This window comes from Diceros bicornis, chromosome 14, assembly GCF_020826845.1.
Source record: "Diceros bicornis minor isolate mBicDic1 chromosome 14, mDicBic1.mat.cur, whole genome shotgun sequence".
Taxonomy (NCBI): Eukaryota; Metazoa; Chordata; class Mammalia; order Perissodactyla; family Rhinocerotidae; genus Diceros; species Diceros bicornis.
Window position 1 is genome coordinate 36,629,563 of NC_080753.1, and position 13,973 is coordinate 36,643,535.

A 13,973-nucleotide genomic window follows, 5' to 3' on the forward strand; every position below is an offset into this window, starting at 1 on the left:
CAGGAAGAAACTGGGTGTTTGGAGTTCTCTCCTTATTGTAAGGTGCTGTGCCAAGGGTGGGGATCATAGTGTGAATGTGTCTCAGTTTTTCCTACCCATTTCCATATGGGTATTTTCTTAGTCAGTTGATGTATAGAAGTCACTCAACTAGTTTCTGGATTTCTCTTAGAGGAATTGATCCATGTGTGACTGTATATTTGGTGCATCTGTGGAAGGAAGGAAAGTGAGGAACCTCCTGTTCTGTCATCTTGCTGATATCCTATATATATTTTTTATATTTTTTATTTATTTTATTTTGGTGAGGAAGATTGGCCCTGAGCTAACATCTGCCAACCCTCCTCTTTTTTTGCTGAGGAAGACTGGCCCTGGGCTAACATCCATGCCCATATTCCTCTACTTTATATGGGACGCCGCCACAGCATGGCTTGACAAGCAGTGCGTCAGTGCGTGGCCGGGATCCGAACTGGGGGACCCTGGGCCGCCACAGTGGAGTGCGCACACTTAACTGCTTGCGCCACTGGGCTGGCCCCCATATTTTTTAATTTTTATCAAAGGAATATAGCTATGTACCTTTAAAAGCAATGTACTACTCATAGCAACTACTAGTTGTACAATAGGTATTTACTATACCCTTTTTGTTTAGTTATAATTTTATTTGAGGAGTCCAAGAAGTTGGCTAAAAGATTATCTTTCCCATTTTCCCTGTCAATCGATTATAGCCATCGGATTAAGTTCTGGACAATCAGATGTGGAAATTATGGAATGGAGCTTCTGATAAAGCTTCTGAAAAGGGATCTGAGAGCTGAAGAAATTACACACACGTATTTTCTGCCTGGAAAATAGCGTGATTACCAAAACTAATGTAGCTCCAGCAAGCGATCTCGAGGATGAAAGCCATATGCTAGGAAGACAGAAGGATCTTTGATATCTTATGATCCTGGGAATCCACCACCTCCTCCTTAGCCTACCTACCTCTGGACTTCTTTTGCATGAGATAAAAATAAACTTTCACTTGTTTAAAACTCTGTATTTCCAATCTGTGTTATTAACAGCTAACTGTGATTCCTATCTAACTTCAGCAAAAGGATGCACTAGAGAACCAATTATTAAAATGGTGAATATAGGATGAGAAACAAGGAAGAGGAAAGGGCTTGGGATAAGAGTTCTCTTTTGGATCGAATTAAATTTGATATACCTCTCAGATATCTAACGGTAGATGACAAATGGGCAGCCTAAATGTTTGAGTCTATATTTTTCTAGAAGAAAGCTACCCATGATGTGTACGTCAAAAAGAGTGGTCTTACCAACAGCCACGAAATGTCATGGTTGTATGTTAAACTCTTCAAGTTATTCTGACTTAAGAAGACAGGGTAATGACTGGAGAAAAGTAGTGAGTTTTAAGTAATCTTTCTAATTTTACTTGAAAATCAATTTTAATATTAGATTTCTGTTTAATTACTGATTTTATTTCTCAACAGCATCTACAGGAAATTTTCTCAATGGAAAATCTCTCCAGATTTTCCATTAATGAGCACTGTGGGAACTAGGTCTCCAAGGCCAAGAAAGATCCCTCCAACAGACTAAACTCCTCTGGTCCCAAGAAAGATGAAGATTGATAATGCCCAGTTCCCAAGCTGCATCATCTTTACCTGGTCTCATCAATATTGTTGACGATTCTGGATTTTCCCAACTGTTCCACCTACCCACCAAGAGTATTGGATAGAATAGATATTTCTAAGGTCATCATTGATGGGGTGGCAATTAGGAAAGCCAGTAGGTAAGTGTTGAAGATGGCATTTGACAAATGTCATAATGGGGTCAGATTTCAAAGTGGAGCATAGACAGTGCAATTCTGCATGTGGTGGGCTAGATAACCTTGAAAGTCCAGTTCATTTGTGAATCCATTTCCAAAGCATTATGTAAAACAGTCCAGCTATGAAAAATATCTTACATGGTAAAACTGCTATTGTGGAAATATCTAGTACAAAGTTAAACATATGAGTCTAGAGTTAAGGAAATAAGTTGGAATTGAAGATATAATTTGAGAGTTATCTGTTTAGAGATATATAAAGCATGGAACTGGAAGACACAGAAGAATAAAGGTACAAAAATGAATAATAAGGAGGAAGGGGAGGAACCAGCCAAGGACACTGAAAAGGAATAATTGGTGAGATCACTGGACACCCAAGAAAGTGTCCTGGGCATCCTAAAAGCAACACACAAAAAATGTTTGAAGTAGGAAAAGAAGGATCGACTGTGTTAGGCCTTGTTGAGAGGTCAAGTAACTTAAAGGCTGAGAATTAAACTTTAACATTGACAAGAGTAATTTCTGTGGAATGATAAGAGCAAAGCTTGATTGAAATGAGTTCTAGAGAGCATGCAAGATGAAATAATGAGTTTGGAGAGTAATGGACAATGAGTAGTACAGACTATGAGTGTTTTGAAGAGTTTCCCTTAAAAGCAGAGAAGTGGGACAGTAGCTAGAAAAGGCTGTAGGGATTCACAAGGGTATCAGGATCTGTCCATCTGAGGCTGAAATTTCAAAGATGGGTAGAAAGAACATGACAATTCAAAGATGTTGAAATAGCATTTAGATGATTTCAGTGTTGAGTCACACCTGTCCTGAGATCTAATGTGAACCATATATTTTCCAGATGAATAACCTGGAGGTGAATATAATAGCAGTGAGAGTATTCAATGACAATCAATAAGGCACAGTCTTAGAGAAAATTTGAAAATGTGAGAGATATGGCTCTGTCTGAGCTGAACGGGTGTTGTTCTGAAGAGATAAAAGAATAGGGAAAGCCTTGATCTTGTAGAAGAAGGTGAATCCTCCAGTTCCCAATAAAAAGGATAGGGCAAGGGAAATAGGAGGAAAAAGAAAGAATAATAGATGTAAAAAAGAATATATTACACTCCAGTTTTGAATTCTACTCAGCAGATAATGGTATTCGCATCATCTGATGTCAGAGCGTGTTAAGAGGCAAATTCTCATTCTGAGACCTATTAAATCAGAATCTCTGAGGTGGATCCCAGAAGTTTGGAACTTAACTGGCCCACTGGGTGACTCTTGTGCATGCTAAAGGTTGAGAACCTCAGTTCTGAAGTATTCAAAACTGCTTTGCATAAAGAGGGGAAATGTTATGTTTCTTTATCTTAAGTCAATTAATATAATATTGGAATATTTAAAGGTTGCTAGAAACAAGGAGGTAATGAGTGTATAAGTGGAAAAAAAAAATTTAATTGTGCCTATCACAAGATCCATCATAAGACTTTGATTACAGACTCTACAAGCTAAAAAAGATGTTGAAGATCATCTGCTTTACACAACTCACTACTAGCAAATCCAAATGAATCCTTTATTCAGGTGTAATCGATTATTTCTGATGAGCGTAACATAGCTCATCTCTTCACGGTAGTCAATACAAAGGACATTGTCTCTCCTCCCACACATGTGAAATAGATAAATGTCTTCATTATTAGAGAGCAGTTATTGAACAATAATCCTTGGGACCAACCATGTGCTCAGCTCTTTGGCTGGTTCTACAAAGATATTTTTAAAGGAAAGCATGATCCCTACTCTCAGGAATTTATAATATAATTGAAAAATAAAATTTATATGCAAGAATTTTTAGAAAATAACTTCATACAGTATCCTAGTCAGGGCTAGATGATTCAATCTATATATTTCAGAAGATATAAAATAATGAGAGAAAGAATGTTCAGGGATAGCTTCCTGGATAAATTTTAACTGATCCCTGAAGGCCTAATAAGATTTGGGTAAATAAGGAAAGACACCAGGAGAGGTGTGGGGGTTAAAGTTAATGGTAATAAGTGTGTAAAGGTGGAAATGAGAACATTTGTCAAACTATGAGGTGATCAGCCCTAGGAGAGAGGAGACTGAATTCTGGTGAGTAGTGGGAAATGCTGTTTCATAGGTAGGTGGATACAGATGGAGTTCTTGATAACCAGGCACAGATGTATCTACGTGATGCAATGGGAAACAAGATGTTAGAGGAATGTAAATAACAGAGCGTCAGGCCCAAAGCGGAAAGTCCTACAGTTTCTGTTAAGTGCTTCCAACATGAATCATAGTAACCAGAGGGTGGAGTCAATAAAGCCAGTTAAGCTGCTGATGAAATAAGCTGAGAGTGAGTTGATTAGAGAAAGTCCAAAGAGGATAACTATTAAAAAGATGAGAAAGGGACTGAAATGAGTGACATTTTGTAGGATAAAAGTTACAACCTTTAGTCTAAACTTGAGGGATGAAAGAAATGGATAAATCAATGTTTCCAACCGATGTTACCAGGAAAATATTTTGGAGAAAATAAGTTTCATTCTTGAAATGTTGAAAAGGAAGAGGACTACTTGGAGAGGACAGCATATTGTGCTCTCCTGGCTTCACTCTCCGTTAATTAATTTATTCATTTTCTGACAAATACTTACTTTTCTTTGTATGTGAACTACTGGAGATACTCTGCAGAGGAAAAACAGATTCAATCTCTGCCATGACGTACCTCATAGCCTTGTGAAGGAGACCATCATTAACTACATAACCAAAAAACTGTTTTTTAAAAAATAAATGTGATTACATCCTCCATATTACAACAGTGGTAACTTACCAAGGCGCTATGACAGTATGTAAAGGGAAGGGTTGCCTTAGTTCGAGGCAAAGGAAGACTTTCCTAGGAATGCCACCAATAGATCTGAGGTTAGAAGAATGAGCAACCGCTGACTCAGAGTGAAGGAAAGGAAGATGGTGCATGTGAGGGAGTGAAATGTATCCAGTGTTGCTATGGAGCAGAGAATGAGTAGACTGTGGTGCAAGATGAGGCTGGTGAGACACCTTGAGGTCAAAACATATTGAGCTTTGAGGGACTTTTGTATTTTTCATGAGAGGAATGGTTTTTCAGAAACCCATTTTTATTTATTTATTTAGTTTTTATTTATTTATTTTTTGTGAGGAAGATCAGCCCTGAGATAACATCTGCCAATCCTCCTCTTTTTGCTAAGGAATCCTGGCCCTGGGCTATCATTTGCGCCCATCATCCTCTATTTTATGTGGGACGCTCCCATAGCATGGCTTGACAAGTGGTGCATGGGCACCCCGGGCCACCGCAGCCGAGCGCACACACTTAACCACTATGCCACCAGGCCAGCCGCTCATAACCTATTTTTAAACAAGGAAGTGACATGATCAGATATTCATTTTTTAAAAAATAACTCTTGCCGCTGTGTGAACATTGGAAGGGACAAGACCCATGTTAAACCAGTTAGGAGGATAGTAGTACTCTGGTCAATCAACTATACCTTGAACTAGAGTACTGACTGTGTAGATGGTTGGGAACAATTTTTGAGCTCCTACTATGTGCCAAGCACTAAGCTAAGTACTGAGATGAAGTCTCTGCCTTCAAAGATTCATGATCTTGTGATGAAAACAGAGTCAAAAGCAAGTAGTTCTACCATCCCATAACATGTACAAAATTTAATTAAGAGAACTCTTTTACACTTCACGAACTTCAACAAGCCTCTGTTCCCCTAACTCTCTCATCTTTGTGCCTCCTTACTTTTACCATCCTTTATGGAGTCTAACTCTTGTCCCTCCCATTGCTATTTTAGTTTTTTATCCATTCCTCACACTGATGGTATAAGGGAAACCCACTGCCTAGAGACAGGCTCCAGTTACTATCCACTCAGTCCCTGACAGAGAGTTAATCCTCTTCATGCTGATTCCTCTCTTGCAGCATAGCTAGTCCAAAAATGAACTGCAGCAAGAACCTGGACTTTGTCCTCTCAGGGCTGTCCAGTAACCCAGGGAAATGGTAGTTCCTCTTTGGTTTCTTCCTGGCCCTCTACTTGCTGAGCCTCTTAGGGAACTTGCTATTTCTACTGGCTATTGGTGCTGACATCTGCCTCCACACTCTCATGTACTTCTTCCTCAGCCAGCTCTCCCTGGTAGATCTCAGCTTTACTTCTACCACAGCCCCCAAGATACTGGAGGATTTGTGGACCAGCAATAGATCCATCTCTTTCTCTGGATGTCTGGCTCACTTATACTTCTTTGCTGTTTTTGCTAATATGGACAATCTGCTTTGACTTCCATGGCTATCGACTGCTACACTGCCATCTACCATCCTCTGCACTATCCACTGCTAATGACTCCTTGCAGTTGTGGGCTGCTAGTGGGTGGGTCATGGGGAGTGGCCCACTCCAACTCTGATCCAAACCATTTTGCTATCCTGACTGTCCTTCTATACTAATCAAGAGATTCCTCACTTTTTTGACCCATTCTTATGGCTTTCTTGCTCTGATGCCCACCTCAATGAGGACCTGATGATGGCTCTGACAGGACTTTTAGGAATCAGCCCTCTCCTCTGCATCATAAGCTCTTATACCCATATTTCCCATGCTGTAGCTAGGATTCCATCAGCACAAGGGAAAAAGAAAGCCCTGGTCACATGCAGCTCCCACCTCTCCATGGTCATCCTCTTCTACAGCACAGTCTTTGCCGCCTACCTGAAGCCCCCATCAACTTCTCACTCCTCTGGGGAGCTGGTTGCTGCTGTCATGTATACCCTGGTAACTCCCACTCTCAACCCTTTTATTTATAGTCTGAGAAATAAGGATGTGACGAGTTCATTAAAAAGGGTTCTGGGCATAGAGAGCTTTTGGGATTAGGGATAATCCCCTTCAACAAGCACTTTGGGAAAAAAGTCACTCCCTACTTCACCACCACATTTGCATAGTGAGTCAGTTAACACCAAGGCTGTCACAGAGCATTACATGATCTATTGGAAAGAAAACTAAATGGAAATCTGGACAACTAGACTCTAGGTCACAGCCTAGATGGGGATTTTGATATATATACCTAAGGGTGGATTAGATTAGCTATTGTTTAACTTGCCTTCTAACACAAATATTCAATCTGCTCATCTATTGCCATCACTATCACCGTTGTGAACACCATTTCCATTTCTGTCACTGATTTAATAATGAAAATCCTCACTACCATCTTTATTATAGCCAATATCATCTTTGTTATCATCAAAGTCACCATACAAATTACCACCTTCAACACTATCCTCATCAAACCACCAGTAACCTCATCATTATTAAGCGAGTAGAAACTTGTTGTACATGATTTTTCCCCTTTTAATCTCGCATTTTTCAGAATATTTTATATATTTGTATATTTCTACCATGTTTGTGAGTTTCTGGGGAAGTTCTGGGCTATGGCTGAAAATTGGAAGATAGCTGAAAGTAGGAGAATTTTTTGAATACTCTTTGTTTTGTAATAGAACAAAAGTATATTTTCTATATCAAATTTATTTATTAATTTTGCTCTGTAAAAATAAAATGTTCCATGTATAACACAATGAGTGGATTCTTCTTTCAGATACAGATTGTCAAAGAGTGATGCAGAGAATTTTTTGCATTGTATTATAAAGAGAATGCACTCTTACATGTTCTGTCACTGTATGTCCAGCTTGTATTTCTATACAAACCATATATATGTCAAATCAGAAACTGTGTATTGTGTTTATTTGAACCACCACCTATAGTTAATCTTATTGTACATTGTGCATTATAGGGTTTGATTAAACACCTGATGATACATTCTATTCAGAGTAACAACTAGATGCACGGATTAGATAGAGCTCCCCGGAGATTCTTAGACTGCATTCTCGGTTCAGCATCTGCATCTGACCTGTGTTCAGCTCCTGCATTCTGCTGGGATCATCTAGAAGTTAATACTTTCTTTCCAATTCTAATCTAATGACTTCTTATAGCACTTCTTCAGAAAATTAGTTTCAATTGAATGATTATTGACTGGATAATCCAAGTTGATATATCCTCTGGTACTACAAGCAGTCTTTCCCATTCCCCAGGAGCTGGTGAATACAAATATATTTCTCATTCTCTGAATGTCCATCCTTCAGCTGAATACTGGATGCTACTAACAATAGTGTATCTAAGGGGACCCAGCCTCGGTGTGTGGTAGAGGTGAGCAACAGAGGTCAAAAATCCAATAAGGCGTCAGGAATCGTCATGGTAACAATAAACCAGGGCATCAGTAGCAGTTTTAAGATGTAATACAAAGTTCATGCAGTGCCTCATTAGAGGATATATTACAGGATTCTCGAGAACAGGAGCCAAAGCTCAAATTTAACTGGCCTGGTAATAACAGACAGAGATGAGGGAAAGCATAAGGATACAGATAATTTCCCCTGTGAGAAGGATTCCAAAAACTCCCTTTCTGGAGTGGGCACTTGAATTATATATATATATACACACACACACAGACACATATATATATATATATCTATATAATTATATATATATATAATATATTTAATATTATATATTATTATTATATATTAATATTATATTAAATTTATATTAAAATTATATTATATATTATTATAATATATATAATTATATATATATATATAATTATATATATATATATATATATACCTGGGCATCTTGCTTCTTTAGATAGCAATTATAAATATCCACAGTTGTGACCTGGGATTTTGGAAGAAGGACTTTACAATAACCATCACTAAGCACTTCTCATGCCTGTCAGATGTCGCCACCACCACAATTCTTCCCACCACATTTTTCTCATTGTCATTCAATGTAATTTAATCCAATTCTGAAAGTATGTATTGAGCAACTACCATAAAGAAGGCATTGTGAGAGGCGCTAAAGAGGATGATCAGCGTTCACCAATGAAAAACTTAGATTTAGGTGCATAATTTCTTATAATAACACTTTAATAAGATATTTAGCATAATAAAACCATATTCCAAAATATGAAACACTTCTACTTCTGGCCATGATGGACTAACTGGTGCTGGACTATCCTCCCATCATAAATAACTATAAAATAGGACAAAATGTATGGGTCAGTTTTTCAGGCAGGTATACAAGATTGTGATCTCTGAAAGAGGAAAGCTCACAAGGTGAGCCACACAATCACCCAGCTCTCCACCTGAAGATAATTTCTTAACTATGGCTCAAAGACATGAAGTGCAGGCAGAGAACCATAATGCTGGGGGAGGTCATTGAAAGGAAGTGTTCACTGGTTGACCTGCAAGCTGGACCCAGGCAATTGGAGGCTCCGTACCCCCTCTTCTATCCTTGGAATGTATGTTCGGTCCATCATTCCCACATTAGGAGTTGTTTCAAGGATGCAGCCTTGAGAGAGTAATATGTTGTTGAGACCATCTGGACTATGTATATTACTCAACCTCGTTAAGGCCTACATGTAAATTTTTAATATTCTGGCAGGCAGGTGCGGCTATCTATTCATCTTGTGGCCACCCAAGACAAGCCTTGTATGTAAGTTCCCTCGCTTATTAAAACTGCCACCTACCAATCTGGAGTGTCTGTCTCTTTCTTCAGTCTCTCCTTGCCCTCCATATTTGCAGGCGAGTTTTGCATTTCAGCTAGGGAACTCCTGAGGTTGAGAATCAACACATGGGCAATCCCACTGATCTGAGAAAGGAGAAATCAGAGTTTGGGGTACCTGAAGCAACTGAAAGTTGTAGGATAGGGTATCAGAGAGGCGAGATATCTCTGTGTAGAATAGACCCAAAGATACATTTGAAGCAGAGGAGCGGTCTGTGAGCTGTGACTGATAGTCAGATTGTCCACGTAAAGGGAAAGACCATTTGAGACTTATCAGAGAGAAGCTGCTATAGGACTAAAATGAAACAGACGTTAGAAGTTGAGCAGGGCTTGGGGAAGAGCAGTGCCAAGAGTGTGCTGTTCTGGCACTGCTAAAGTGGGGAAATCCCGTGAACACTTCATTAATACCCTTGTCATCAACACGTCAAAGTTAAAGTCCAGTAAAAACCACATCCTTGAGTAAGACCTGCTTTAGACCTGGCCTAACACAGACTAAAGCCAATGCCTGACTATGCCTACGAGGAAGAGAGAATTTGGAGGAGGAGTCGTGTTATGCTAGGGAGGCTTGTAAAACACCTTGGACTTTCCACAAATCCATACTACCAAAGCATAAAACCAAACCTACTCAAGTTCAAGATAATATTTCATGACTTGAAATGTCTGCTGGAAAAAAATATATATATTCTTCTGATGAAGATAACAGAATTCAGAGTTTCTGCAATGACCTGTATTCAGTCAAAACAATTTTTAGTCATACAAAGAGATGGAAAAATCTGATCAATATTCCAAAAAATGGGAGGTCAATAAAAACCGAACTTGATGTGGCCCAAATGTAGGAATCTACAGACAAAGATTTTACAACCACAATTTGCAAATATATTTAAAACGTTAAAAGAAAATATGTTCAAAGAATTAAATAACTTGAGGCGTTAATCATCAACTTTCATCATAAATGCTAAAAATATTAGTTGAAAGGTTGATTGGGAACAGAATAATACATGGATCAGACTGATGCCACCTGAGCCCACTGGTCAATAACATAAACAGCATCACTAAAAGTGGGACAAGCAAACATTGTGTACCTCATGAGATGATGTAATAGAAATAATACAGCAACTTTGGGATATTCTGCTAAAAAGTTAACCAAGACCCAATCGAGCTTTTATCTCAATATGAGTTTTGTAGTGTAAGTGCTTGACAACTAGCTTTTTTGATTGCAATGTAAGTGCCTGACATTATGTTTTTGATTGCCAAGGCATTCATTCCAAAAACATCCATCTCCAAACATATTTCCAAGTACACAACTAGATAAAGAGCCAGGTCATCCCACTCATGAAGTTCCCCTTTTACAAAGTCCTGGGTGACCTAGATAACAGACCACGTAAGTGATCCTGCTCTTCCCTTCTCACTCTTTAATTCATGCTATTAAGTTTTAAATTCACCAACAAAGAGTGAAACCCCAAAACCCCAGGCACCTCACCCTCAACCCCAGTAAAGGGAGAGCCCCAGGTCCACGTTCTCTCTCTCTCTCTCTACCTAAGACTTCTCTGTGTGGCCCTAGGCATGCCATGTACCCTCCAGGACCCATGAGTAATAAACCTTATTTTTTCAAAGTTTCCTAATGGCTGTTGCTGAGGTGTGTCTTGCAATCAATAAGAACCACAAGGGCCAGTCCAGCCACAACATTGGCTTCAGTCAGAGAAATGTCTGTGGGGGCTAACCACAAGTAGTACCAACCTAGGTGAGTGCCCCTAGGCATTCTAAGTTACAGCATCGATATCGATAGGTTGAGACCAACACAAAACAAGTTTATATAAAAGACAAGATATAGGAATAGAAGTTAAATGAAATCATAAGTAAGCAATAAGTCTAATTTAGAATACGGGACATTCTACAGGACAGATAGCCAGATTTCTCCAATAGATTAATGGTGTGAAAAAAAGAGGGGAAGAGGACTACCCTGAAATAAGGCACTAAGAAACATAACAAGATACATCATGTGAACCCTGTTTGAATCCTAATTTTAAGAATTTTCTTAAAGATAATTGGAGAAATTTGAACATAGCTTATGTATTAGATGACATCGAGGAAATATTGATAGAGGTCTAAAGAATCATAATGGCAAGGTCGGCATGTTTTTTAAAAATGTTTTTATCAATCAGAAGGCATGCTAAATACTTGCCTATGGTATACATACTTACACATGACAATATTTACACAACATTTGGAATTTGCTCTAAAATTTTCCAGAAAACAAGGGGCTATAGGTAATTGAAACAGGATTGGCAAATGTTGATATTGAAGCTGAATGACAGCCACTTGGGGTTTATGTATTCCCTCTATTTTGTGTATGTTTGAAATTTTCTACAATACAGAAGTTAAAAATAAATAAACAAAATACATTTAGCTTAAAATTTTTTTAATATACATATTCTTAGACCTGGCAATTCAACTCCTAAGAATTTATTATAGGAAAATCTGGATGTAAACTATGTTTATATGGTGAAAGAATTGAATACAACTAAAAATCCCACAATAGAAGATCATTTTAACAAATCATGTTTAGCCATACTAAAAATACCAGAAGAATAAACAAGTACGTACTTGTTGAAATAGAAAGATATTCAAGACATAATATTCAGTGGAAAGTCAGATTACAAACTTCCATGAACCAAGAAGTATATATATACATATACACACACACAATACAAGTGCCCAATATTTCTAGGTTTGTTTTGCGTTGCTATTTTTGTATATCTATTTCTTATATTAAATATCCATAGCCTATTTAATAAAGAAATAATAAAAGATAAAAGTAAGTTTTTAAGTTAGCATTTGAAAATTGTTGCTCTACCATCCTCATTTTTAGAGTAACTATAGAACATTTCACAGAGGGAAGCATCAGAATAGAACAAAGTTATTCCTCCCCAACTAATCCTGGCTGACATCCCAATGGAGATATGCAAAGTCCCAAGAAAATGTTCACCACCATCCTCCTTCAGTCTAGTGTCTCTGTTTGCTTAATGTAGAGAAGCCTCCTTAGTGCCTGATGAACTTCTTTATTCCTCAGGGTGTAGATCGCAGGATTGAAGAGAGGGGTGACCACAGTGTAGAGCAGGACAAAGACCTTCAAGAGGAGCTGGGAGTGGACAGCAGAGGGTGCAAGGTACAAGACGATGAGAGTTCCATAGAATGTGGACACTACAGCTAAGTGGGAGGAGCATGTGGAGAAATCTTTTCTCCTACTGCCCCCAGTAGGAACTCTCAGCACAGCTACCACAATCCGGGCATAAGATGTCAGAATCAGTCCAAAGGGAACAGTGAGGCAGACCACAGAGAGAGTGAATGTTGTCATCTGGGCTATGCTGGGATCTGAGCAGGCCAGGCCCATCAAAGGCATGAAGTCACAGTAAAAGTGGTCAATGTGGTTGGGGCCACAGAATGTCAACCGGGTCATCAGGGCCACAATCAATCCACCTACCATGAAGGCAGAAAGCCAGGCTATGACACCAGTCCCAAGCACCATCTGGGTCCCATCAGGAGCGGGTAGCAGATTGCCAGGTGGTGATTAAATGCCATGACAGCCAGCATGAAGCATTCAGCTGTGGCTAGAGACCCAAAGATAAAGAACTGGAGCAAGCAAGCAGCCACAGAGATGGCTGCCTCTTGCAAGAAGCCCTCAAACATTTTTGGCACTACTGTGGAGGTATAAAGGATATCCGTAAGGATATATTAGCTAGGAAGAAATACATGGGTGTGTGGAGTCTCTGGGAGCTAACCACTGCCACAATGATTAGCATATTCCCTATGATGATGGAGGTGAAAATGAGAGTGAACACAATAAAGAAAAGGAGATGCAGCTCAGCTATGTCATAGAAACCAAGGAGGACAAATTCAGTAACAGTTTGGTTTCCAATTTCCATGTTGATCATCCAAGTTTCCACCTGGTAGTGATTAAGGGATATATTTCAGTGCAGCTCTATATCTTCTCCACCAAGCTTCAGATAAGTAGGGCTAAAACAAAACGATAAAAGTGAGTCTCCAAAACAAGAGTCACTTACACATGTCCTCATCTGCCCTCTTTTTACATGCTAACTCCTTCTCCAACTCCTATCCTTCCCTGCATTCCTGAGTTGTGCATAATCTTCAAGGCTCGAGAGAGTTTATCTGAACTCACAATTTCAGTCTTCAGAGCCCTGAACCCCGTTAGTTCAATCTGGTATCTCTATGATATAATAAGTTCCACCATTCTAATCTGTATGACCAGTGATATAGCCTTCCTCATGAACAACCATGTAATATCCTCATGCCTTCTAGACATGTCCCATCATCAGCTTAAAACCAGCATGATCAAAAACAAACTCTTGTATCTTCCCCAACCACAACCAACTCCACTATAAGTGCTTTGAATATTCTACCTTGATTCTCAAGCTTACTGTATCACAGTCATCTTTATCTTAACACCTTCTCTCAGTCCTCATCCCTCAATCATTTAAATCTCCCCAATGTTTCCTTGGAAAATTCTTATATATTCCCTTCTCACTATCCTACCTGTA

The 13,973-nt window shown here is 38.9% G+C and overlaps 2 pseudogenes; one reads left to right on the plus strand and one right to left on the minus strand.

The window, feature by feature from the left end:
- The first annotated feature begins 5,760 nt into the window (after positions 1-5,760).
- Positions 5,761-6,678, plus strand: LOC131413941 (olfactory receptor 1F1-like; annotated as a pseudogene).
- Positions 6,679-12,415: 5,737 nt separating this feature from the next.
- On the minus strand, positions 12,416-13,349 carry LOC131413934 (olfactory receptor 11A1-like; annotated as a pseudogene).
- Positions 13,350-13,973: the final 624 nt, after the last annotated feature.